The following is a 24256-nucleotide window of genomic DNA, read 5'->3' as shown; positions in this document are numbered from 1 at the left end:
TTCTTGTAAATCAGTCGTGCATACCTCTCTAAGTGGAAGGATAACACATGAAGAAAAGGAATTTCAACATGGTGGTATGTTATTGAAACCAATGTTCCCCAAAATACAGTTTAACCACATCTTTAGCAAACAGAATGTCAAGTTACTAAGCGTTGCTTGAATTCAACTAACCAACACTTCCGAATAACTTGAGTTTTGAGTTCTCTTAGTAAATAGGAATAAGAACAGCACGAAGTTCACAGAAGTTTGTTTTATTTGAGGATATTTGTTCAAGAACAGCCAAAATTGCTTAGTGTCCTAGACTAAATCACTTCTGTACCCCAGAGAGAGGGTGTTCCCTCTAAACCAGAGATGACGGCACAACAATTGCAGAATGTATTGTTTGCATTTTACTGACCTTCAGCTTACTAATACATAGAATTTTCAGAAACAGAACTGGTAATCTGAAAGTTATAAAATTATTTGGCTTTAAAAAATAAATAACGCACCCTTAAAGGTATTTGGTATCCTATTAGTTGTATATGATTTTTTTTACTGTCTTTAGCACCAGGTTATCTAAGTACCCTCAGTAATCTAAAAGCTAGAAGCAGTTTCTGCCATGGTTAGTTAATTTCCTCTTTTCCTAAAGGGAAGATGAAAAATAGAGCATAATATTTTAAGAATGTTTATTTTACTTTATAATTTGAATAAATGTGTATACATATTTCTATGCTTGTGTTAAACAAAGACAAGTAAAATAATTGTGCCTTGGAATTAAAGATCCATAAGAAGTCATTCACAACACCCTGAACCATCCTTTGAAAGGCTGAGCAGACAAGATGAGAAAAAGTTCTGGTGTTCATAAACTTGAGTTCATTATATTGATTTTCTACTTCAGAATTATGGCTTTTTTTTTTTTTTTTTTTTTTTAAAGCAACTTCCTCCACCTATCACCTTCAAGCTAAGAAGTAGGATCTTGAGCTTAAATCTCTGTTGTCTGAGAACACCTTCATCATTATAAGTGTAGATTCATAACATGGAATAATTGAGGTTGCAAAGGACGTCATCTAATTCAATCACCTGCTCAAAGCAGATCTAATGAGAGCATGTTCCTTATGGTCTTGTTAAATTCTGCAAACTCCCAAGGATGGTGATTCAAATATCAAATACAAATATCACGTCTAGCAGATTGTTCCTGGCGAGAAGCATCCATACGCTCATAGACTTTCAAGGATCACTATGACACTCTTCAGATTTCCTGCATAATGAAGTAGAAGAGTCATTTCTGCAACAATGTCTCATTGAGTAAGGATATGTAGTATGTAGTCAATTTTGATTTAAAGAGTTGAAATTTGAGAGATTTTAATGCATTCTACATTCTCAATTAATTCCTGTGATATAAGATTGATCTCTATCTCATAGTAACAAACTGTCTAAAAGGTAATCATTTTTGGTTCAGAAGATACAACCCTCTATCCTTGCCTTGCATTATATCATCTTTCACTACAAAAATCTTCTCTTTTATAATTCAGTTATCCTCAGCACAGATGGCAATTACCTTCTAGCTATCAAACTACTTATTAAACCCAAGGGACTATAAATAAATATGTGAAGCTATATTGTGGGGGGAGAGGAGAAAAGAAATTCCAGAAAGCTTGAATCTCAACGACACCAAGTTTTCAAAAAACAGCTAAATGCAGGTTATTTTATCTGCAGTAGTGAGGAAAACAAAAAAAAAAAAACAACCAACCAACCAAAAGAAAAAAAAAAAAAAAGGAGTCAATTTTGTAATCAAGAGCTAATCAAACTAGGTACTTATGTTATACAGTACAAAATACACTTTATGTTGAGAGTTGGAGGCTGGAAGAGGGACCCAGGGATTACTTTCCTTCTAAACTACGTTTCACTTTTCTGCCTTGTGCCTGAGTCAGAGAGAGTTCTTTGCTCTGTACAGTTCTCTGGTAAGTAGTTATGGGCTTGAGTTTGAAGGACTTCCTTAATATGTGGTCATGTGCCGCCCAGTGCTCTAACTATTATGGGTAACCCTTTCCAGTAAGAGTCTTACAGTGAAAAAAGTGTCTGCCTCCTTGAAAAACAATTAGGCAATTACACAGCAAAGTCGTGAAAAAATACTTCCTCTAAAACCTATGAAGAAATCAGACACCTGCATGTGCAACGTAGTCTCAAAAACAGAATGACAGGATTACAAGGTCAATGGTTTACTTTTTGAAAGATGTTATCTGGGCAGGATTCCGACTCCTAGAGAGTTCAGAAAAAGGAAGAAGACAAAATACAAACAAAAAACTACAACAGGCAGCAAAAACCAACCAAGTAAAAAAGAATTTTAAACAAAATAAAAAAGAATGATGAGAGATGTCTTTTTCTGCAACAACACTTAACTCATTCACAGTGATTTCTAAAAGGTGTGCAGAAAACCAGTTATCATCAGTTTGTTTTTTGTTTGTTTTGTTTGTTTGTTTGTTTTTGTGTGTGTGTGTTTAATTAAACTCAAGGATGAAGACATTCACAAAATTGTAGGACCCCTTCACCTGCTCTTTTGAAAACATAACTTTCATCAGTAAGAACAAAAAGGATCTGGCTTCTACACCAACCAGGCTTGATCATGCACTTTGTAAACGTACAAACCAAGAATCACATAAGCTGCCCTGTATAGGACAGGAATGGAAATTTTCTCTATATAGGAAGCAGAGTTCCACATCTTTTCAACCAAGTGAGCCCCTGCAATTCAAACTAGAGAGTCTGAAGGAATGTAACCTACATTCAGCATGAGGCCTCTTTGGGATGTCACTGCTCAAGCCATTGAGCAGACAAAGAAACAAAATATTTCTGTAGATGACAGTGTTAGAAAGCCCTCTGAAGTATGATTTACACAGAACAAAAATGTTCCTGACCAAAAATAAATAAGACTATATAGATGGCATCACCAGAATAATATACCTCCTGTACGTAATTAGAGGATGAGAGCATATGGTTACCCCTTCAAAGAAGATTCTAATGTTACTCTGCCCCCCATCTTGGCACAAGGTACGAAGCGAGCCTCCCCAGTGACCAGAATTACCCAGACTCAGGGTGCAGGGGCCTCCAGGCCCCTCAAGCCCTCTGCTGAGCACTTCCACGCACCACTGAGGGCCGGAGGCAGCCACGCCTGAGCAATGATGATGCTATTTGTGTGTCCTCTAGCTTTACCTCAACCAACATCAGCACTTGCTTGCTGATAAAAGCTGGGCTGCCATCAGGGGCTAAGCATGCAGCCAGAGGGCTGTGGCCAATGCAGGAGTGCCAAGAGTTTGACTAAGCTACTATGAACCATGTAAGAGATTTGGGTCCCCCTAACTTTCCTTTGAATCTCAGCATCAGAGAATGGCAGTTAAAAGATACACTTTTGATAGTGTATCTCAGATTAAGAGCAAACACTCAGATTAAGAGCAAAAGACCCCTTCTACTGTTCTCTACAAGCAAAAAACTCCTTGTTTATAAAGGAGACCTAATCTTGATTGGGGTCTTCTGACGTTATAAAAATGAAATAAGAACATGTTCTGGATACAAGTTATTACTCTTATACGGTACTGAGCAGCTTATTACTATGGATAGTTAATTGACACTGTCTTCAACAACTGAATCCCTCTCCTTCTATTAGCATTTTTGCCTATCATTCACTGCACTGTTGCATCCAACATAAGAGTGTTAGCTCCTTGAGAAAACAACCCAATTAATTTTATATGTGTAAGATGCCCCCCAGACTGCCCTCATGCACTACTTGACATGCACTACTATAGATCTGTTCCTATAGAGCTGCTCCCTTAGGAATCAGGCAAAAGTTAACAAAAGATTCAAGGAGATTCAAGATTCACTTGCTGCACAAAAGATAAAATCTAGGAATGCTGCACTAAGGCAGAGCTAGTTCAGATGTTTTTGCAGCAATAAATAGTGGTAATCTCTACCATAGAAAGTGCTACCAAAAAAATAAATAAATAAATAAAATGCATGAAATGTAAAATCTCCAGCTGTACAGAGGAATCTTCTGGGGAAAAGTTTTGTACCTGATTATATATTATTAATCTACACATATACACATTAACACACACACACATTCACACAATATTCATTTCTCAAGGTTTGTTTTTTTTCTTTCCTGGAGATTCTAATGGAATTACTTCCAATTTTACGATATAATACTATTTTCCCCACCAGATGGCAGTAACTTCAACTTAATATAAACCAGACTGGATGCCACATGTGCAGCAAACAATGGCATTCTTTATATTTAGGTTTTGCATTAAGAGGGAAATTATTTTTTTTTTCCCCAACATATAGAGTTATTCCATATTCATTCAATTTAATGAAAAATTGGAGGGTATAAAGTTTTCTAAAAGTTAAGGTCAACTTTGATCAATGTATTCTACAAGCTTTTTAAGAAAACATATCATTCCATATTGTTAATTTTTCAGTATACTGCAATGTTGTCAAATTTGGGAAATACAGATGTTATTTGAAGCTACTGTATCTTTCCAAGAATAATTTTCAATCACAAATGACTGGGTAACATTCAATAGCATAATAAACTTAAACTTTTATGATATATGCTAGTAATTAAAACGACTAAAAGACTCTAAAGAAGAGAAAGGAATTGAAAATATCTTCTGCATACTGGTTTGACAAATATACAGAGTGCACAAACTTCTTGACTTGCAAAAAATTCAAGGTATCATCCACACAAAAATAATGCAGATGGCAAACATTGCATATAGGTTACCTTTTCTTCAGTATGGAAGCTAACAACCACTTCTGCTGGTAAGAGGAGAGATTTTGTCAGCATAGTCCAATAACTGTGAAAATAATCTGGTGGATGGGGACTACTTTATAGGATACACATTTTTAGGAGTGGCTCCTTCATAGTTGCAGCCAAAATATAGCATTTTACCTCCTATTTCTTTAGCTTCTCCTTATTTTTGAAAGAAAATCTTCAGAAGAAAATGTCATATATTCTAAAAAGAGGACTTCACTCCTGTTTGACCAGTACTAGTATTCAGAATGATTAAGTGGGTTTATATTCAGCTCTATGCTGACTGCAAAGGAAATATCAAAAATACACATTCTTATTAATAAAACACACTTATCTTCCAATAAATTTATGACCAAATATGCAGTCTGTTTGGACAGCTGGCTTCCACTATCCTGCAAGTACAGATGCAGATTATTTTGTCCTTTATACTTTTTTATAGCTTCTAGGTAGAAAGACAAAGTAGAACAAAATTTTATTCAGATATACAAAACAAATAAGAACAGTGATAGAAACAAAAGCCCACAAAAAATAAAGTAACATAAATGATCTGGATTTTATGGGCACATACAAATACATAAGAAAACAAGAAGAGAAAAAGAGAAGATCTGATCTTAGAAAAATCAAAAATGAAAGAATGGGAACAAGTCCTAACAAAATTCACAGTAAAAGGAGGAAATGTAAGCAGGAGGAAAAGAAACCATGATTGTGAAGTCTTTGGGATGAGAGAGGAAGAAAGTGAGGGAAAGTCAAAAAGTGTTGCCATCAAGCCTAGCTTTAGGAGTGTCATCACAATGAAGACAAACGTTTATTTAATAGAAATGCTAGGCTACTATCACCTGCTTTATCAGAAATGTGCTGGTGGCTTGCTCCTTTTTGGAAATACAGTGAAATGACTACTTTCTACTAATTCAACATTAAGCAGTCTGCCATACTGGTCCTTCACACAGCAAATAATCTTGAATATTTTACTTTCCATAACCAACGCCTTTATGTAAAACAAAACATATTCAATTCAAATGGATGTGTACTAGTCCAATTCAAATGGATGTGTACTAGTTGCCCTGTATCCCAATTCAAAATCATTTGAACTGAAGATGATCAGTAGATATAGTATAATTCAAAAGATCTTTTCATAAGATTTTCATTATGTCTTGCTATTCTTCTGACCTCACACATCCACATCAGCTGGAAGTATGAGTAGAATCCACCATAAAAGCAAGTTATTCCTAATATCTGAAGAAAGAAAAAAAATAAAGGTAACAAGGAACGTTGAGTATGAACCTAGCCAAAATGGCTTTAAGTGGAGAAAGTAAACCTGTGAATAATCACACAATTAAAAATCATCCTTAGATCAGAAAGAAACTGAATAAGGCACTGCTGAAGTGTCAGGGGAAACAGAACATCAAGGCCCCAGCCTATAAAGTGTAGGCCAGTAAAGTAGGGGTTACAGACAATTGCTTTTTGCTCCAGCTACAGTAGGAGTAGTAATCATAGAGATTACTACTGAAGAATATGTGTTACACTGAATCTTATGAAATATCAAACCTGTTTTAGCTGAGTTAAACAAATATGTAGCAGTGACTATGGAAAACAACTACCATCTATATTTGCCAGCCCAAAACAATAGCCAAAAGCTGAAGCCAGATGCATTTAAATCAGGTAAAAGACACAATTGTTGACAGTTTGTTTTGGTAATTAATCACTCTTGCTATAATGAGAAATAGTGGATTAAATAAAAAATAAATCCTTTTCTGCTTGAAAGACAAAATGCTAGTTACTAATGACACAAAATATAAAAACTTGTGACTTGGAAGTATTTAAATGACATGCCCAATAGTACATTTTGATTTTAAACACTTACTCTCTATGAAAAGACAGGTATTTAGTGATGTCTGTTAGGAAGAATGTTTTGAGTCATACCAAGACAATCCCAGCCTTCCCACAAGCACAAAGGTAGCCATTTAAACTTTCTTAGAAACTTGAGGTGAAATTTTCATCCCAGTGAAGAAGACTGTGACAGAACTCACACCAATTTAACAGCTCAGAGACTGCAGGCTCAGTTCTGGTGCTGCCAGTGAGAAGCTACATCCCCACCAGGACAAACCCACAGCACCACCCTGGCCAGACCAGGGCCGCAGATGCCAACCATGTTGGTGGGCCCATCCTGCCAGCAGTCCCAGGTGGTGAGGCTGAGTGCCATGACTGCGCTTGGTGGGAGCCATTTTGGATGCAGCAGGAGCCTCGCCCATCCCCTTTCCAGGAAAGCCACTGCTGTGTCGCAAGCAGCCATGCTGCCTGCAGTCCATGCACCGCTGAATTTGTCAGTGGTTACATGGCAATGGAAACTTTAAATAATGATCTCAGACTTACCTGTAGGTTGTGAGGTGGTAAGAATGATCAATGATTCTGCTGCAAAACTGAAAGGCAGGCAGGCACCTGAAAGAAACACAGCACATCAAACAAGTATAATGGAGTTGCATAATAAAACAGCTGACTTTCTGCATTTCATCTGGTTATTTTAAAATTAACCCCATCACAAAGAAACACATAAAGTTACGTCACCTAATTACAAAATTACCAACAAAAGAGAGAAACGTTATCTTTTTTTTTTTTCTTTCCAAGGCTTGATGAACTTCCGCAAGTTATTGGCCTCCAGGGAACCACCATGTGCAATTCAACAATCCAATGACCCGGTGCCACTGCACAGCCTTCCTGGCTGCACCTGCACCTGATTCGGCTGGTCTCACTCCCAGCCCCACTGTACCACAGCCGTGGTGATGCAAGCAAGCAGCAAGGAGAACTTCATCATTCCCTCACCACCTTCTTTCTTGCAGGCCCTGCAGTCTTTTATCACATTATGAACTGGGGGCAATCTTGCAGGCTGCGTGTTCAGTCATGTGCTGAGCTATGTATGCAAATAAGTCACAATTTAATTACATTTTGTGACACGAAGATACATCAGGACACAAAGGTACATATTAATTTTGCAAGGTGGACAGCTTATTTACCATATCTCCACTTATTAATAATGAAGTCCTAGGAGCCAGCAAAAGCTGACTCAGCTAGAAAAGAGAATAGGGTGGGACAGGAAACCTCAAGTCACCCTGTCCAACCTCCCACTCAGGCAGCAGCTCCAGAGCCGGTCTGGTGGCTCAGGACCTGATCCAGCTGAGTTTGGAGCACCCCCAAGGAAAGAGAACGTGTGGACTCTCTTCATGACTTGTCCCTCTGCTTGGCCGTCATCATGATGAATTTTTGTTTTCTCCTGATATTACATCAGAACTCCTTTTGCTGCAGCCTGTGACCTTTTTTTTCATGCTTTCATCAAGCACCTCAGCAAACTTCAACTCTAACCTCTCTACAACCCAAGGCAGTAGACAGAGGAAACCCCAGCTGGGTCCTGTTGTGCTCTCTCTTCTCCAAGCTTTCTGAGCCCAGGTCTTAGTGACCCTCTGCCATTTGTTAGAATTGCTTACCCAGGGGAACTAAAACTGGACACATCACTGCAATACCAAGTAGAGGGCACACAGAAACGTGACTAGAGTGAATGCAGGAAAAGGGGAATTTAGAAATGCTAAGAATAACTTTAAAATCTTTTACTTAACTAAGCTTTAAGTTAATATACTCTTGCTTTTTTATAAGTAGACTGGCAAACAATATATTTTTAGACTGTATTATAGGATCTGATTTTTTTCCTCTTTACAGATTGTTAAATATATATATATATATAGCTTGAATTTACTCTTTCTTTTATGCACAAAACAGTACGATTTTTCTCATTTCTACTAACAGCGATACACAGCAAGAAAAGTGTTTAGTAGAAAATATTAGAGAAAGTATTAATCTATAATTACATTTCTAGTACAATGAATACAATACTAAGGGAAAACACATGTCGCAGAAACAGTATTCTGGCAAAAGATCTCTAGTTTATGCAGTAAAAAATTCTATGTGCTGTTTTTTTGCATATAGCACCCTCTTTTCCTTAATACGGATTTTTTCAAGATATGGGATGTTAGTAAACTGTTGTTATTTTCAGCAAATGCACAGGATTTTTAAGAATGGAACCTTTTAGATTCTAAAAGCTCAATTAGTATTAATTACGAGTTTAAAGAAGCGCCACAATATATTCACATTGATAGTATAGGCATATCTACAGCATAATTACTGTCACTTCAATAAGTGCAGTCATGCATACACATCCCTTTCTAGGATCAAAGCGGTAGCATACCAAGTCCAGTCTCCTGCCTTCAGAGGCCACCAAGTTTCACATTGCTTTTCATAAATGTATCCTTTTCCTCCTTGAAAACAATTACACGTGTGTGGAAAAAGAGCCCCACAACCTTATTGGGAGATTTCTTCAGAACACTGCTGCCTTATTGGCTGGAAATCTAACTTTCAGTCTGATCTTCTGCCATTTGTTCCTGTCCCAGCTCTGTTCTTCAGATTAAATGATTGTTCTTCTTCCTTTGTGCTTGTAATGCTTCTCTGCCTCCAGCATCTATTTCCTCTTGGCTTTATTTTATTGAAGTTAGACTTTTAGTACCCTCATAATAATCTCCCCTTTCCCACCACTCATTTTAGTAGCCTTCCTCTATGCTTGTTCCAAATGAGTGTGTGTTTCCTATGCCTGGGCGCTCGGAATGCTGGGCAGAATTCCTAGCCAGGTTGTTGCAGTGCCTCCCATGGAAGTGTTAATGATTTTCTCTCTCTATCTCTCTCTCTTTTTTTTTTTTTTTTTTTTTTTTTTTTTTTTTTTCTGAGACATCTAACTTGATACATTTTCAAATGGGATAAATCTGGTTTACAGACACATCACATTGGTGTCTCAACCGTTCTGGATTACATTAATTTTCCCTAGTTTTAAGCAGCACCTCTGAGCAAGTCAACACAGGCCCTTTTTATAATCAAACAGACAGTTTACAGCATGATTCATCTGATCTATTTTTTGGGGATTCTGACTGGATGAAATCTGCTGTGCCCTAGAAATACTCTTCACTGACCATGCCTAACCATATATCTCAGTTGGAGACATCTATACTGGTCAGCTAAACAGCTTATTTTGTGGTTTATTAATATAATCAGCTCCTTATTTCCTTCTTAAAATCACGAGATATGAAAAAAATAGAACACGTAATCCTAACCGCAGATACAACCTTGCGTTCTATACTTCAGATTTCCACCCTGTTTCTGTTCCCCCCAGTCTCTGAGTAGTGATGGTTTCCCTGTTTTTTTCTGAGTTGACAGTACTTTTTAACTGCATACCAAAAATGACTCTTGTAATACACCTTAAAACAACTGTAACTACAGGTAGCACAACTTCCCCTCAAAAACCAATTGCTTGTGTAATGATTTGACAGGATTATAGTTTCACAACTGATACTCAAGACAGGGAAAAGAGAGACAGGTATTTTAGGAAACAAGATTGCTGTAATATTCAGAAACAAAAACAAGATGCTGAGTTTTGTTCAAATTTTCACCTCATACATAAAGGGATGTAGATGTGGGGAAGTAGGTAGGATGCTTTTTTGTCAACCTATCTCTATAAAAGCTCCTTAACTACATCTTCTCAGCAAGTGGGCTGGATTATTTTTTAAAAAAAGTTAAAGATAAAAATTAGAATCAAACTAAGAAGTACAAATACATATTTCTATCATATTCGCAAATGGAAAAATGACATAATTTTACCTCCCAATGAAAAAATGGAAATCAGAAGGTAACTAATACTCTCCCCTACCTCCACAGAGAAATCCATGCAGTTACCATACCATATGATCTCACAATGGCTTAATATTTAAAAAATTGACTACTGCTGAATCTTAAAACTTTATCTCAAAACCTCAAAATACAAACTATGCAATGGAGAAAGTGTTACTGCCATATTAATGTTTCTTTCGTTTCTGAGGGAAGTACCAGTATGGATAAATATGTTTATCTCACGGGTTTTGCAATATCTAATAGGCTGAGCTGAATGTCTCAGGAGTTTTGGTTTTGACCAACAGGTACTCATGAAAGTTTTCTTCACATCTCATCAATCTTGCTTGCATACTAAGATTTAAACAATGCTTCATGTGACACAAGTGTTTGGATAAAATTCCACATGCTAGGAGATGACTGGGCATAATTTTTATACAAACCACTGCCAATCCCCAGCTAAATACAAATTTCAAAGTATTTGGAGGATTAGTGAACACACAATAATGTATATTTGAAACAATTACTGTGAGTTATTTACTTTATCTGAAGCAATTATGTATGATTTTCATCTTACACAGTGCTCAGACACTAAACATTAGGAAAGTTTTTGAAATGTAAACACCTAATGACTTCATTTCCTGAACTACTCAACCAAAAGGATTAACTTCCAGATAAGCTCAAAGACAAACTTCTGGACAGGAGAGCCATAAACAGGTATTGAAGGGTGAGGGCAGGGATGTTCCCTCTAATATCACTATCTCAAAAACTACGGATGCCAAGAGGAAAACGGACCACAGAAAGCTGAGAGGACCATGCACTCTCCCTGAATCGCATGCCCTCTCATAAAAGAAGCAAGAGGATAGATGGACTATTAGTCCAGCCAACAAGAGCATTCTTTAATCATCTTGTTACATGAGCACAAGACAGATGGATTCCAGTATCACCCTGAGCAAACTCAGGTAATATTGTGGGAAAAAGATCTTTGTTTAAACTTCTTAAACACTGTGAGACAGTCAGAATAAACAAGTGAATGGATACTGTTAAGATTGTCACAAAACACTCATTCAGACCTAAAAATCACACTCATAGCAGGATAAAAAATATGGTGTTTCACAGAAATATGGAAGATTTTCTTAGGAACTAATTTCCGATTTATTATTTTAATGACAATCAGTCATCGTGCCCCTCATAAACTAAAAATCATCAGATTTTCCATTCTCTAGGAATATTCTATTTTCTTTGGCCAGAACTCTCACAAACAAGTCCTTGACAGTGGCACTTGTTAAGCATATATGCTGACCTTTTCAAAATTTCTCTTTTTTGAAATTACTGTTCTCATTTTGCATTCTGCTATGTATTCTTTCACATATTGTTAACTGAAATCTTTTTATACTTGCCCTAGTATTCATGATCCTTTACTCATGAGCATGCTAGTATTACAACATTTCTTTAGAATTCTTTCATGTCAGTAATGTAAAACTTCCAGAGCTCTTCAACAGATACAAATACAGGGGAAATTTCTAGCCCAAATGCTGGAACAGGATGTAATAATTCTATCAAAGACATGTCTGTATATAATATTTATTCTGAGAATTCCCTTTTTCATGACTATCTCTTCAGAAGAAATCAGATGAGAAAAAAAAAAAAAAGTAATTTCCCAAACAATGCAATGTTTTAAAAGCAGGTCCAACAGTATCTTAGATACACTCTTGTCCCTCATAAGTCCTGTTTGATATTCCATAAGGTCATTATGTAGCATACAAGATGATGGTGAGTGGAAAACACATTCTGATGAAAAGTACCTCTAGGATGCTGAAAAAATATTCTGTAAATATTTAAAAGGTAAAATCAAGCTAACCACAATTTTATTTATTTATTTAAAGAAACATTTGTTTTTTGCATTAGGACAACTCATCTTTTAACTGTTTGGCATGACCAGCTCTTATCAGGAAATACTTTTGCCATGGGATCATATCATAAAGTTTTTGGCCTTAAATTAGCTAGGGTCTACACAAGAATGAAAATGTTGCTGCTGTTCTACTTCTGTCTGTTAAAAAGCTACAAGAAATACCAGGTTAATTCAGATTAACATTATATCAGCAATGCTGAAGCTTTGCTTTCTATAAACAGAACATAAGCATTAAAGGGACTTCTGCTTATCAATATGAAAGACTTGGAAAATGACAGTACTGAAATGAACACACATATTTCAGATGCTTCTGGAATCAAACTTACATTTCAAGAACAAAACATCATCAAACTATGCCAGTGAGTGAGAAAATATGTCTTTCTGGTCATTTGACTCAGAGTTAATCCTGCATCTGTTATTCATATCAAAAGTATTTGGAAGGAGACTTGAATAAGGAGCAAGGACTCCAGCAGACTTTCGAGGCTTTTTGTGATGGTGATTATAGACCAAGGAGAATATTCAAGAGCTTGAGAGATTTAATTGGTTTTGCATATTAAATTGAAGTTGATGCAGTTAATCAGTCTAAGTTTATAATAAAGCAAATCCACATGCAGTATCCTGTTACTGTCTTAAGTTACCTATCAGGTACACTGGTTTTGAAGGAAAAAGCCTAAAGGCTTTCCCATACTACTAAAATTCAGTCAACACAGCTTTAGATTTTGATGGTTCTTTGCTAAATTGGGTTCTCTAAGTCCTTTTTCTCAGCAACTCCACAGTTAAGGTTGAATATTCTCTGTCGGTAAGGAAATCTGGAAGAGGATAATCCTGGAGAAGCAAACCAAAGGACTTTTGGTGAAGATTAAATTTCTAAGCACGCTTAGAAACCTTGAATTAAAAAGGTATATTTCCATTCATACTTCAGGCAATTATAATTGCTATTGAGTCACCAAACAAACCATAACCCAGGCTCTCTTCTGTGTTTTTCTGCCTTTATTTCATCTAGTAGCTCTTAGGATGTGCAGCGTGACAAAATCCTCTCCTTGAAATGAAGATTTACAGAAAGGTTGCATATAATCATAAAGTGACGATGCACAAATTGCTTAAAGATGATACCAAACTTTTGAACCCTTATCTCCATGGAGGAAGAAGAGAGTGGACTTTTTCAGAGTTTTTTGTTCTGTTTTGGTTTGGTTTTTGTTTTGTTTTGGTTTGGTTTTGGTGGTGGTAGTTTGTTTGTTTTCCAATTAAAAGACTTTTTGTGAAATAAATGAGCCTGTTATGAAGCTTTTTCTCAATTGCCTGAGTTCTCATAGGCCAGATGTTCCACATTGGTTCAGCTATGTTATCAGATTTCCTTTTTTTTTTTTTTTTTTCCCAGTTTCTTTAGGGTAGGAAAAATGGGGGGGAAGAAAAGGTAGATAAACTGTTCTGGTAGGACTGGTACCTCTCTTGATTCAAGTGCGGTATTGAGTCTAAAATTCCCCTAAAATAAACTGATGACACAGCAAACCTTGCCCATAGCATACTGTGCTAAATCTTTGTCCACCTCTCTTGTGAAAAAATAAATTTAAAAAAGGATTTATCTGTGCAGACAACAGGTCCATAAATTACACTGAATATGAAGGAAAATGTATATGATAATCCTTGGGCAAATCACAACCCTTCACAACATTTGGGAGGCATCTCTAGTATAAAAAAAAAGCCCTCCTTTTTCCTATCTCACAACCAATGATGCACTCCTTTTGTTTAGAAGTGATGAACTGGCCTCTTTGTCACAACGGAGTTTGTAAGATAGTATTGCTTCTTGCAACTCTTAGAGCCCAGGTATTCAAGAAGGGGAATACTAAGTTTAGGCTACTTGCTCCTTCTTCTAAACGAATGGCTCAAAGGCAAGCCAAGTAAAGGGAAGCATCAGTCTCACAGTCATCGCTGGCTTTAACAAACTGAAATGCCTCCAACTGGCAGCCTGAACTTTATCTTGAACTAGCTAGGTGCAAAGCTAGCACATATTTCAAGCAATAGCCCAGTATAACCCAATGGTTATACTTAAGCATCAGCAACAGGAAGTGGGCCACGAGTGTACATACTTTGGAGCAGCACATCGACACATGGTAAAATCCACCCTACAACAATAACAATAAACATACCGGTTTCACAATCATATTTTCACTGCTAATAGAAATGCACCTAGAGATGTTTCTCCTATATGTCTTTCATTGCAATGCTCTATCCTCAGCTCATTACAGGAAAACACTAATTATTCCAAGAGATGATCATGAACATAATTAAGATCAGATCCTCCCATTGGTACACTGTGAAGACTGCTGTGAATCTAGAGATGACTTTCCTATCAATTATATTAAAACGAACAAGAGGGAGGCCTTTATTTAAAAAAAAAAAAAAAAAAAAAAAAAAAAAAAAAATCTTCCTTCCAGAAGCAAATCTCTCTCTCCCTCTCCTTTTTTTTCCTTTTTTTTTTTCTTTAATTTTTTTATTTAATAAAACTCATTTTGTTATTAGCATAAGTGATTGCTGCCATTGCAGTGCTGAATTTCAAGCAATATTTGGATACCAAATGCACCAGCACTGAATTCAGCACTGTTTATGCTGTCCATGTAAGATGGATCTTTTCATTTATTGTTGAAGGCAACAGACAAAAATTAAGAGAATCTAACAGTCTAAATAAAATGTAAGGCACAGCATTTTTGTACCTTGCATGAATTTCTAAACTACAGACATTATATGAACGTGTTTGTCATCATTAACATGCATCTATAGTTCAGCAGGAATACCAAAATGTCATATTACATGTAACAGCCTGCAGAAAAGACCAGCAAATAGATTTTTCTCTTAAGCTAATGGGACTAGCTAATGGACCTTCTGGAGAAAAGGAACAATTTGCAATCATGTCAAAGGCAATCTGAAAACTAAATTAATATGCAGGATATAAATTATCCAGAATGAATCCAATGAATCGAGATCTTGATCGTTTTAAGATAATGGGTTTCCTATTTTTCTTATTAATATTTAATTGCTTATATGGCATGCTTATATTGTCCTACACATTTTTTGTTCCTTTCTTAGATAACTTTGGCACATAAGTGTGCAGTATAGCCCCAAATCCCCAAATACTTTTTTTTTCTTCTTTCTCCCTTAAAAAAAGCTTCATATATACACTTTCCTTTCTGATATGCAGTGCTCAGTCTCCAGTTAAACCAAATCATCCTGTAGATCAACATAACTTCAGAATATGGAGAAACTACTACACTTGATACACTCGTAAATATTAATTACTTTTATAGCATAGCAATACAAATTCTACCATGTACCACAAAACACTGTAGTTATTAAACTGGAAATGAGGAAAATAATTATTAGAATTCCTGAAACACTGTTCAACAACTGTTCAAAGTCTGTTCAACAGTTCTCCAGATATTTGCCCGTCCTTTCAATTTTAACAAGAATAGGTGGAATAAAATTAATTTTGCACCAGTAATAAGAACACAATTGCTGTAGCTGGTAACAAAACAGCACGTGCGGTACATAGCAGAAGCCACTGGTCCTAAACCAAACATTTTAATAGTAAAATTCTAGTAAAAATAATACTCAAAGTTCCCAGACTACAACAAACAGTTAAAATTTCACAGAAGAGATTTAATAAATACAATTAATAAAAGAAGCATGATTATACTGGAGCAAATACACTGCATCTTTTAATTTTTCAAGAGGAAATACAATATGCTGCTGCTGAAGGAGTAACAAAGCAAAAAGAAATAAAGTACAATCATAATGATTTCCCAAGGTTAACGGTTACACCACTGCCTTAAATTTACATTTTCACTACCTCTAACCTACAGATATTTTTTTCTTCCTGAAAAGGTAAGGTTAGTATGTACTGACTCATGACTCATGGGCACTTTTTATTGTCTAGCTTAGGAGTGCAAATCTCAAAAATTAGCATTGTAGATACAGAAAGGGAAAAAAAAAAAAAAAAAAAAAAAAGTGAAGAAATAACTGGCAAAAGATTGGAACAAAAAAGTTATTGCAGAGATATAGAAATTCATTACTTTCATGCTCTGTCAAACTTATAATAATATGCACTTAGAAAGAAAAGCAAAATCTTATTTTAAATGGCATTTGCTAAAGCTACGCTAACAAAAGGATTTGTGGCCCTGTCACGAAAAAAACATTGACCCTTGACCTTTTTTTCAGTTTAGAGTAGGAGAACAGCCAGAATCTGGTGTATCGTGCGAATGTTTGTTTTGCATAAACATTCTCCCAACTCTCATAGTTTGCTGCAAAATACCATAAATAAATAAATAAATAAAAATCCAACAACAAAAAATGAAGAAGAAGAAAATGCCCCAAACGACAGGCTCTCGATTCGGAAACAGTGCAAGCCTGCTTCTAAACAGTCATGTGACTTCTTTTTTTTGCTAACAGCCATGTGCTCGCGTATCATTTTACTCTGAAATAACTCTCCGGATTTCAGCTCAACCTGCCTTTGCTTATAATGCATGACATAGCCTGTGAGGGAGCCTGAGAACCGTCCCTCTTCAAAAGCAAGGTTCCCATGCTTGGCCTGTAACCATGGAAGCAGATGCCTTTTTTGCTTACCCCTGCTTACCTCTTTGCAGCCACGAGCTGCTCCCTATTGTTAAAAGGGGTACGCCTTGATTTTTCTTCATCGTGACCGAACTTGCCTCTTCTTCAAAGGGCATGATGCTTCAGGTCATTGGTCTAGACTGTTTGCACGGTCCAGAGAACAGCCTTGATGTAACCCTTGCTCCGTCTGTGCCACACCACCAGCCGCGCGACTGCAGACTGTAGGGGGACATCGGAGATCTGTATTTGAAAAGAAGTCCGTCCGATTTTGCCATTGTGCCTTTTCAGTCATCGATCGAATGAATATCGAACCTTCTGTCGTTGCATGTGTGAAATAGATAGCTTAGCAAGCACTTTTGTGCCCAAACCTATGCAGTGGGCCAAACTCTCCTCTTTTATTCACGAGGTTTTTTTGTTTGTTTGTTTTGCTTTGTTTTTGCAATAAACCTATTTCTTAGGTACTTTAAGCAACCGTGTCCTAATGTTAGACCAGCCTCACAACAGATTTTTTTTTTCTTCTTCCTGAACTCTGCTTGATGTAGCCATTACTGATTTGGGGGGTAATTTTTAAAAGGTTCTTTCTATTTTAGTCATTCCCAGGTGAACATCAGCCCTCCTAAAAGTACAAGAGGAGGCTGAATCGGTATGAATGCCCCAGAATTGTGAGGGATTCCAAAACAAAATACTGACTAAAGATTTTCTACCATAAGGAATGAAGTACAAACAACAGAGAGGGGAAAAACAAAAAGTGAACTTGGAAAGCTTCCAAAGTATATTCAATAAGTAAATAAATAAATAAATAAATAAAATCCAGCAGATAAAGAACATTTAAAAAAATACACACACACATATATATATAAGATAAATAATATAAATATATATATATATAGTGGTAAGAAAAGACAGGCATCAAATAGACTAATGACCTGGAAGTGGTGACTTAAAACCTAAAAGAATCACATCTCCTTTCTTCCCTAGATATACTAGATAGACAAATAATTTGGAAAATTAACATCCGATACCATGGAAATTCTAAAATCCTCCTTATTCTCCTGTACCTTTGTGCAAATATTTTCAGTCATCACTGGACAGCTTTTTTATTTTTTATTTTTTTTTTTTATTATTAAAGACTTATTTCATTTTAAAAATCATATAGATAAATGTCCAAACAACACCAAGAAATTCTGAAAATTTTGCCAAGACAGTGAGGAAATACAGCTGAAGTCTTCAGCCAAAGAGTTCAACAGGACTCCAGGAATCACGGTGTGCGTATGTGTGTCTGTGTGTGTGTGTGTGCGTGTGTGTGTGTGTTGGGGGGTGGGTAAGGGGAGGTGGGGAGAAAAAGATGCTCTAACACTTTAGAACAGAAAAGACCGAAATGTAGTTAATGTGGAAAATGATACATTCTTGAAATCAATCGGTAAGCAAGTTTTTACTCTTCTTTTAACAGAACAGCAAACTCTCTGACTGCTGCCTGTCAAAAAACAATAACCTAGTGACAGCCATCAGCACCTACTCATTGTAAAATATGCCTGCCTCTACTCTGTTCTAATAAAATGTGGATTGCTTCAAAAAGGGCATATTCTTCAGGGTCTTGCTTACCCGGCGTTGTCCGTATATTACATCAGTATATATATTTTTGAGATACCACTATCTCGTACTTCAAGGCATACCTATTTTCTCTAATTGCTGCAGGCAAAGGGGAGGTGCACTAAAGAATAAAGAAGGTTATTGTGACAGATGAAACATAATTCACAATGAGTACTCTTTTCATCCAGCCTTAAGTAGCAGAGGATTACTCCAAGCTGAATTTTAGGGGAGTATGTATGATCTGATTTAATAATATGAGGACAGGCCACAAGCTGAAAAGCAATATAAACCAATTATGTTTTTGCTGACTGTTTAGGGGGTTTTGTTGTTGTTGTTGTTGTTGGTTTTTTTCCACTCTTTTCTGGAAGCAGAAGAAATGTTAACGTGAAGAGGGGCTGAAGAAACATGGGGAAAAGTAAGAATTGCCGAGAAATAAAAGTTGGGATTTTCTGGAATGGATATTGATAAATGATTATTCTATATCTCTGCTTCATGGCACTTAAATGAAATAAGATCATGCTATTTCTTCAGTAAATATGCGCTGTGAAAGTAGGTAAACTAATTTTGATACACTTATTGAACTTGCATTGCTTCCGAGAAATTCATACTTGAGTCTTCTAAAAATGCTGCATGATATCAAGTTTAGATATAGATAAGTGTTACCATTAAATAACTTTCTGCTAAATGTGTACATTGCTTTGCTGAGTCATTGCTTTAATATTTAAACAGTAAATAGGCAAGCTTGCATGTGTATTTTATATGTTTGCTTCCTTAAAGTGTGCTTTAGGAAGGACTTAGCATAAATTTCTGTATTACCTTCTAAAAGACTTTTTTTTTTTTTTTTTTACTGTCTCAGCTTTTATACAGCAACTTTTGTGCGTGCGTGTATGTGTGTATGATTTAAAACTGCATTCAGAATGTCTGGACATGTGTAGGTAGAAAAACTGCAGAAACTGGTAAGGCATTTGGCAAAAGGAGTAAACCGTATCTGGTTTTGTCTATAGATATGTTAATTTATATATATACATATATATTTTTAAGTAAAAGGCAACTTAAATATATGTATTTATACAAGTGTTAATAAAGTAATCATTGATCTCAAAGAATGCTTCTATACATTCTGTATAATTTAGTATGCCAAATAAAACCATTTTTAGATAGATTCTAAATGTCTTTTTCACGTGTTTCATCTTTTTTTTTTAAAACAACAGAATACAAACCAAACAAAACCCATGAGCTGTTTTTATACATTTTCACTTTTTAATTACAAAACAATTGCTTAGTAGTCAGAACTAATAAAGCTACTGCTAAGTGAAAATAAATTATTGCTGGGGTTAGTTGATACCTTTCTGATTTTGGGCTGAAATACGAAAAAAAAGATTATTTGGAACAGGTTTTTGGTTATTCAAGTGTTGTTATATATCAGACCTGCTAAGACAGTTTACTAATTTAAACCAAATCTTAGATAAATAGATAGCAAGGAAACTGCATTCAAATATGCATCTGAAATAATCATGAGTTACATTTTCTAAATCAACAAGGAACACGGAAGGTTTGTCTTTCTACAGGCTGTATAACTGAACTATTTAATATTCTTAAAAGTACGCATAAACCAATGTATTTCATAAGCACTAAAAATAATCAGTTAGATTTTGGTGAGTAAGCAGCATGAACTAAGAACACCTCTGTACTGTGCTCTTAAAGAAAGTATGAACAGCCAGAAAACTTATCAAAATACAATAAGAAAACTGCTAGATTGAAAGCATACATTTTAATATTTTAGTTCGCAAAGGGAACAGCAGCCAAAAGACAGTTCAAACCACCTGACAAATAGCAACAAACAACAGCTCTCGAGTCAAAATATTTATTAGGGTGTCATGTCAATGTACAGGCTAGCATATGTGCTAAGGAGAAATTATTCTATTATCTTCAGCTGAGTGAAGCACTAACAATGGATGTAAAGATTTATAAATATATACAGAACTGAGAATGTTTCTTTCAAATCACAAACATTTAATTTTTGTTGATCATTTAAAAGTATATCAAAAAGTGTAAAATACAAGTTATTTAAATTCCTGTGACAATTTTAATCTAAATGTTATTCTTGCCATGTCACGCTGTACTTGCCATCCATTGTAAAGTTTCTTAGTAAGAAATACATACTTAAGCATGTTTAAGGAGCTGAGCAGTGTCTTTGCTACACTGAATGACATTAATTTAAGCAACATACCTTCTTCTAATAAACTTTCAAAAGACGTATTTTTGAGGTGTATTGGTATTGGAAGACTGGTTGCATTCTTTTTAAAATTAGCTTTATGTAGAATCTATTATTGACATCATGGCACATAAAACTCAGTAAAATTGCAGATGAAGGTTTTCTTAGGAAAAGCAGGAAAAAGGAGTATCTCAGATCTTGCCACAGCTCAAGATTAACAGACACTGTTTTAATGCTGAATCAAACTATGAGCATTCATATTTTTTGCAAATCTAAAAGTACAAGTATTACATGTTATTTTGATTATTTTCTGTAAAACACACATCAGCCTTGCTGATTTTAACTCTTTTCTGTAAAACATAAATAAGGCTGGCTGGATGTATATCAAGTTCACCCCATCATTTTTAATTGCCAGTGCTAAGGTTTTCTTAAAAAAGCAGAAGGAAAAGAGCTCTTCCCCCTCCCCCGCAAGCAGCTTTGATTTTAACCAAATCTCGGTGCACAGGTGGAGTGGTCTTAGTCCATACCCTATAGAGCTTTAAAAAACTGTGAATGAAATTAAGATATGTAATATTTTGGAAGCTACAAAGAATACAGCAGCTCAGGAGGCAGCGCTGAAAATGTAAGAAACCACAGACTTTGATTCTTTGCGACAAGCTGGATAGGAGTCAAAGCTGCCACATGTGGTGTGAAAAAATGCCACCCTGGTGTGAACAAAGGTTTTAAAATGGAGTCAAGAAGCGTGCAAGCTCAATGTCTAAGCTTTTCCTGTGAATTGTACTGCCACAACCTGCAGGATATCAAGTGGGCTGGGAAGAATAGAGGGCCTTCGGAAGCTACAATGGAGTAGCGGTGGCCGTCGGTGCGTTTGGGTCGCTATTGTTTTGGTTGTCGTGTTTGCGCCTCCTCACAATGTGCTGCTTTCCTTCAGCGAGAGAACAAATTCCGGGCGCCAAAACCGAGGTTGCAAAATTCACCAAGAAGCTCATTAGTGCAGTAACACCGATCTTCCTCACTGGAGCCTGAGTTTACAGTCAGAGGAAAGGCTTTACCCACTAGATCATTCACTTGGCTGGGGCCTGAACCGCAGTCTCACCCACGCAAAAGCGGAGTAATAGAGGTTGCTCACAAATACCTCTGTGGCCTTTTACTGAACTAATAGTTGCAATAATATACGCATTTGTCGGTGTTTATTCCCATAGAAAGAATGCTGAACCTTACTTCCATCTACAGCTTTCCACCTTTTACCACAACATAAAACTATTGATCTGCACATTCAGTTCAAAACCATCATCTTTTAGAAATAAACTAGAGAAGACTGCAATAGCAGCCCAAAAATGTATAGGTCATACACTACTAGCACAGATGCTACGCTAACAACATTTAACATAGAAGATATTGAAAATCATATATATTCTACCTAGATAAAGAAGGAAAATGCCATATATATTTAAGGCACAAGTAAAGGAATAATATGGAAGGAAACAAATCTATTTTCCCAAAAGATGTAAATAGCAAAAGTATGAATTCCTCAAAGAGAAAACACAATATACTTATTAGAAAAAATCAATTAAAATCCAAGGCCCGCATAACCCAATAAACAGTAAATTTTCTAAGAATTAAAGAAACCTTCCAATTTGCTAGATTACATTTCCATTTTTTATTAAGAATTAGGTCAAAAGCCACTGATTTTTAGTTTATGAATGCAGGTCAAGACAAGAACATTTTTCTATTTACTCTGTGTAACTCTGTATAGAAATCAATCTGTTACTTTCATTACAACCACACAATCAATTCCATTTAAAGTACAATGCAACAGCCAAGTCCAAGGACAATATGGATCGCTGAAAATCCTTCATACCAGCTACAGAATTTATTCAGTATGACCAGGATGGTTTTTCTTCTCATTAGTATTCAACAAGCTTTCACAAACAAACTTACCCTGGCTTCGTCTGTTTTTAGTTCAAAGCATAAAACAAAACAAAAAGAAAGCATACACTAATTTACTGATGGTAGCACTGGTGCATAAGTACTGCTCTTCAGTAAATAATATAAATCATCTATTAAAGAACAATTTTATGGATGAAAGTATCTAAGTCATGATAAATTCTACAGCTGCAATAAAACAGGACTGCATGCTAGATAAACCACATGACATGCATGCATATAGACATACACGATGAATGTAGATAATGTATTTAAGCAGTCTTCCTTAAAAGGGTGTATTTTATCAATCTACAAATATTTGTAAATACGTCTCTCTCATTTTTCTGGTCCCCATAACACTATTCTGAGGGTCCTAAGGGACATAAAGCCACAGCATTTAAAAATTGCAAAATATTATTCATGCATCTCCCTGCACACACAAAGACTTGAGTATCACTTGGACAGATACAATTTAGCCATTTTTATAAAGACATTGCATGTTCAATGTATCAAAATCAATATATCAAAATCAAGTCATAATATCAAATTTTAAAACTGTAAAACTGCAAAGTGTAGTTTTATTTAGACTAAGTTTATTCAGGTTTCCTTTGCATGTTTTCATTTGGTTTTAGCTCCTAATTTATATTTGTGTGTATCTTAGTATTTGTAGCTTTTTAACATTACTTTTTCCTTCTTCCTGCCTGAAACATGGGTCTGTGAAGTGAATATTGCTGTAAATGAATGGAATAGACTGAAAATTATTATGTTCAGAGATTTCTGCAGAATAAAGCTGCCTGCAATTCTCAATAAAAACCCTACCTTGAATATTCCTAGCATTTGTTCCTTATTTGTTCTTTTATTGATCACTTGGTTCAACTACACGTCTCCCTCTCCAACAACATATCAGGGAAAATGAAAAATGAATCTTGGTGTACTGCTCAGGAGTGTGCAGCGGGATATCTGCTAGCACAGCTGAAGCTGCATTCAGATGTCCCTCATTTTCCCAGCTTTGATCATTTTGGATGGCAATGATAGAAAATCTGTGTGTGTTTCTTAGGGCGTCATCTCTGTTTTAATCCAGTGTACATTTTTAAGTCAACCTTAAATCATTTTTTTTTCTGCCAACTGGTGAACCAATTAGCAGCATCCTCTCTTTGGGTAACAAGACGGCATGCACACATACACGTACATGTGAACATAAACATGTGAATGCGTGCATTCTGCTTGTTGTTGCAGCTGAGGTTCAAACCGCAACTCTCATCCACCAGTCAAATTGTCAAACTTCACAGTATGCATTCCGGCCAAGAGAAAATTGCATAATGCCATACTTCTTGCCCACATATAGCGGCACATAAATAGACAAAGGGTTCACAGCACAGAGAGGAGAGAAACTCTCCTGACAGACTCGCGTTTATCCCTGCTGCAAACCTTAAATAAGCGTACATAAACATCTTTTTCCTCTTGTTCAGCTGTGTTTACTTGCCACTGCTTCCCTCCCCTGGCTTCCACAAGCTCATTTTTCCCCATGTCC

General features: G+C 36.0%; 2 long non-coding RNA genes across 5 annotated transcripts in view; one reads left to right on the top strand and one right to left on the bottom strand.

Annotated features, from left to right (window-relative positions):
- The window catches only part of LOC309877855, a 637773-nt gene that overhangs the window by 204724 nt on the left and 408793 nt on the right, over window positions 1-24256 (top strand). The window lies entirely within an intron of this gene.
- The window catches only part of LOC309878637, a 235056-nt gene that overhangs the window by 132374 nt on the left and 78426 nt on the right, over window positions 1-24256 (bottom strand). For all 4 annotated transcript variants that reach the window (XR_014317586.1, XR_014317587.1, XR_014317588.1 and 1 more), the window contains exon 3: window positions 7154-7219. This is a non-coding gene — a long non-coding RNA (uncharacterized lncRNA). The remainder of the gene's footprint in view (window positions 1-7153; window positions 7220-24256) is intronic.

The sequence above is a fragment of the Aythya marila genome (assembly GCF_965140915.1).
Source record: "Aythya marila genome assembly, chromosome: 1".
NCBI classification, from domain to species: Eukaryota; Metazoa; Chordata; class Aves; order Anseriformes; family Anatidae; genus Aythya; species Aythya marila.
The sequence above is the reverse complement of the archived record's forward strand: the minus strand, read 5'-3'. Positions and strand labels throughout refer to the sequence as shown.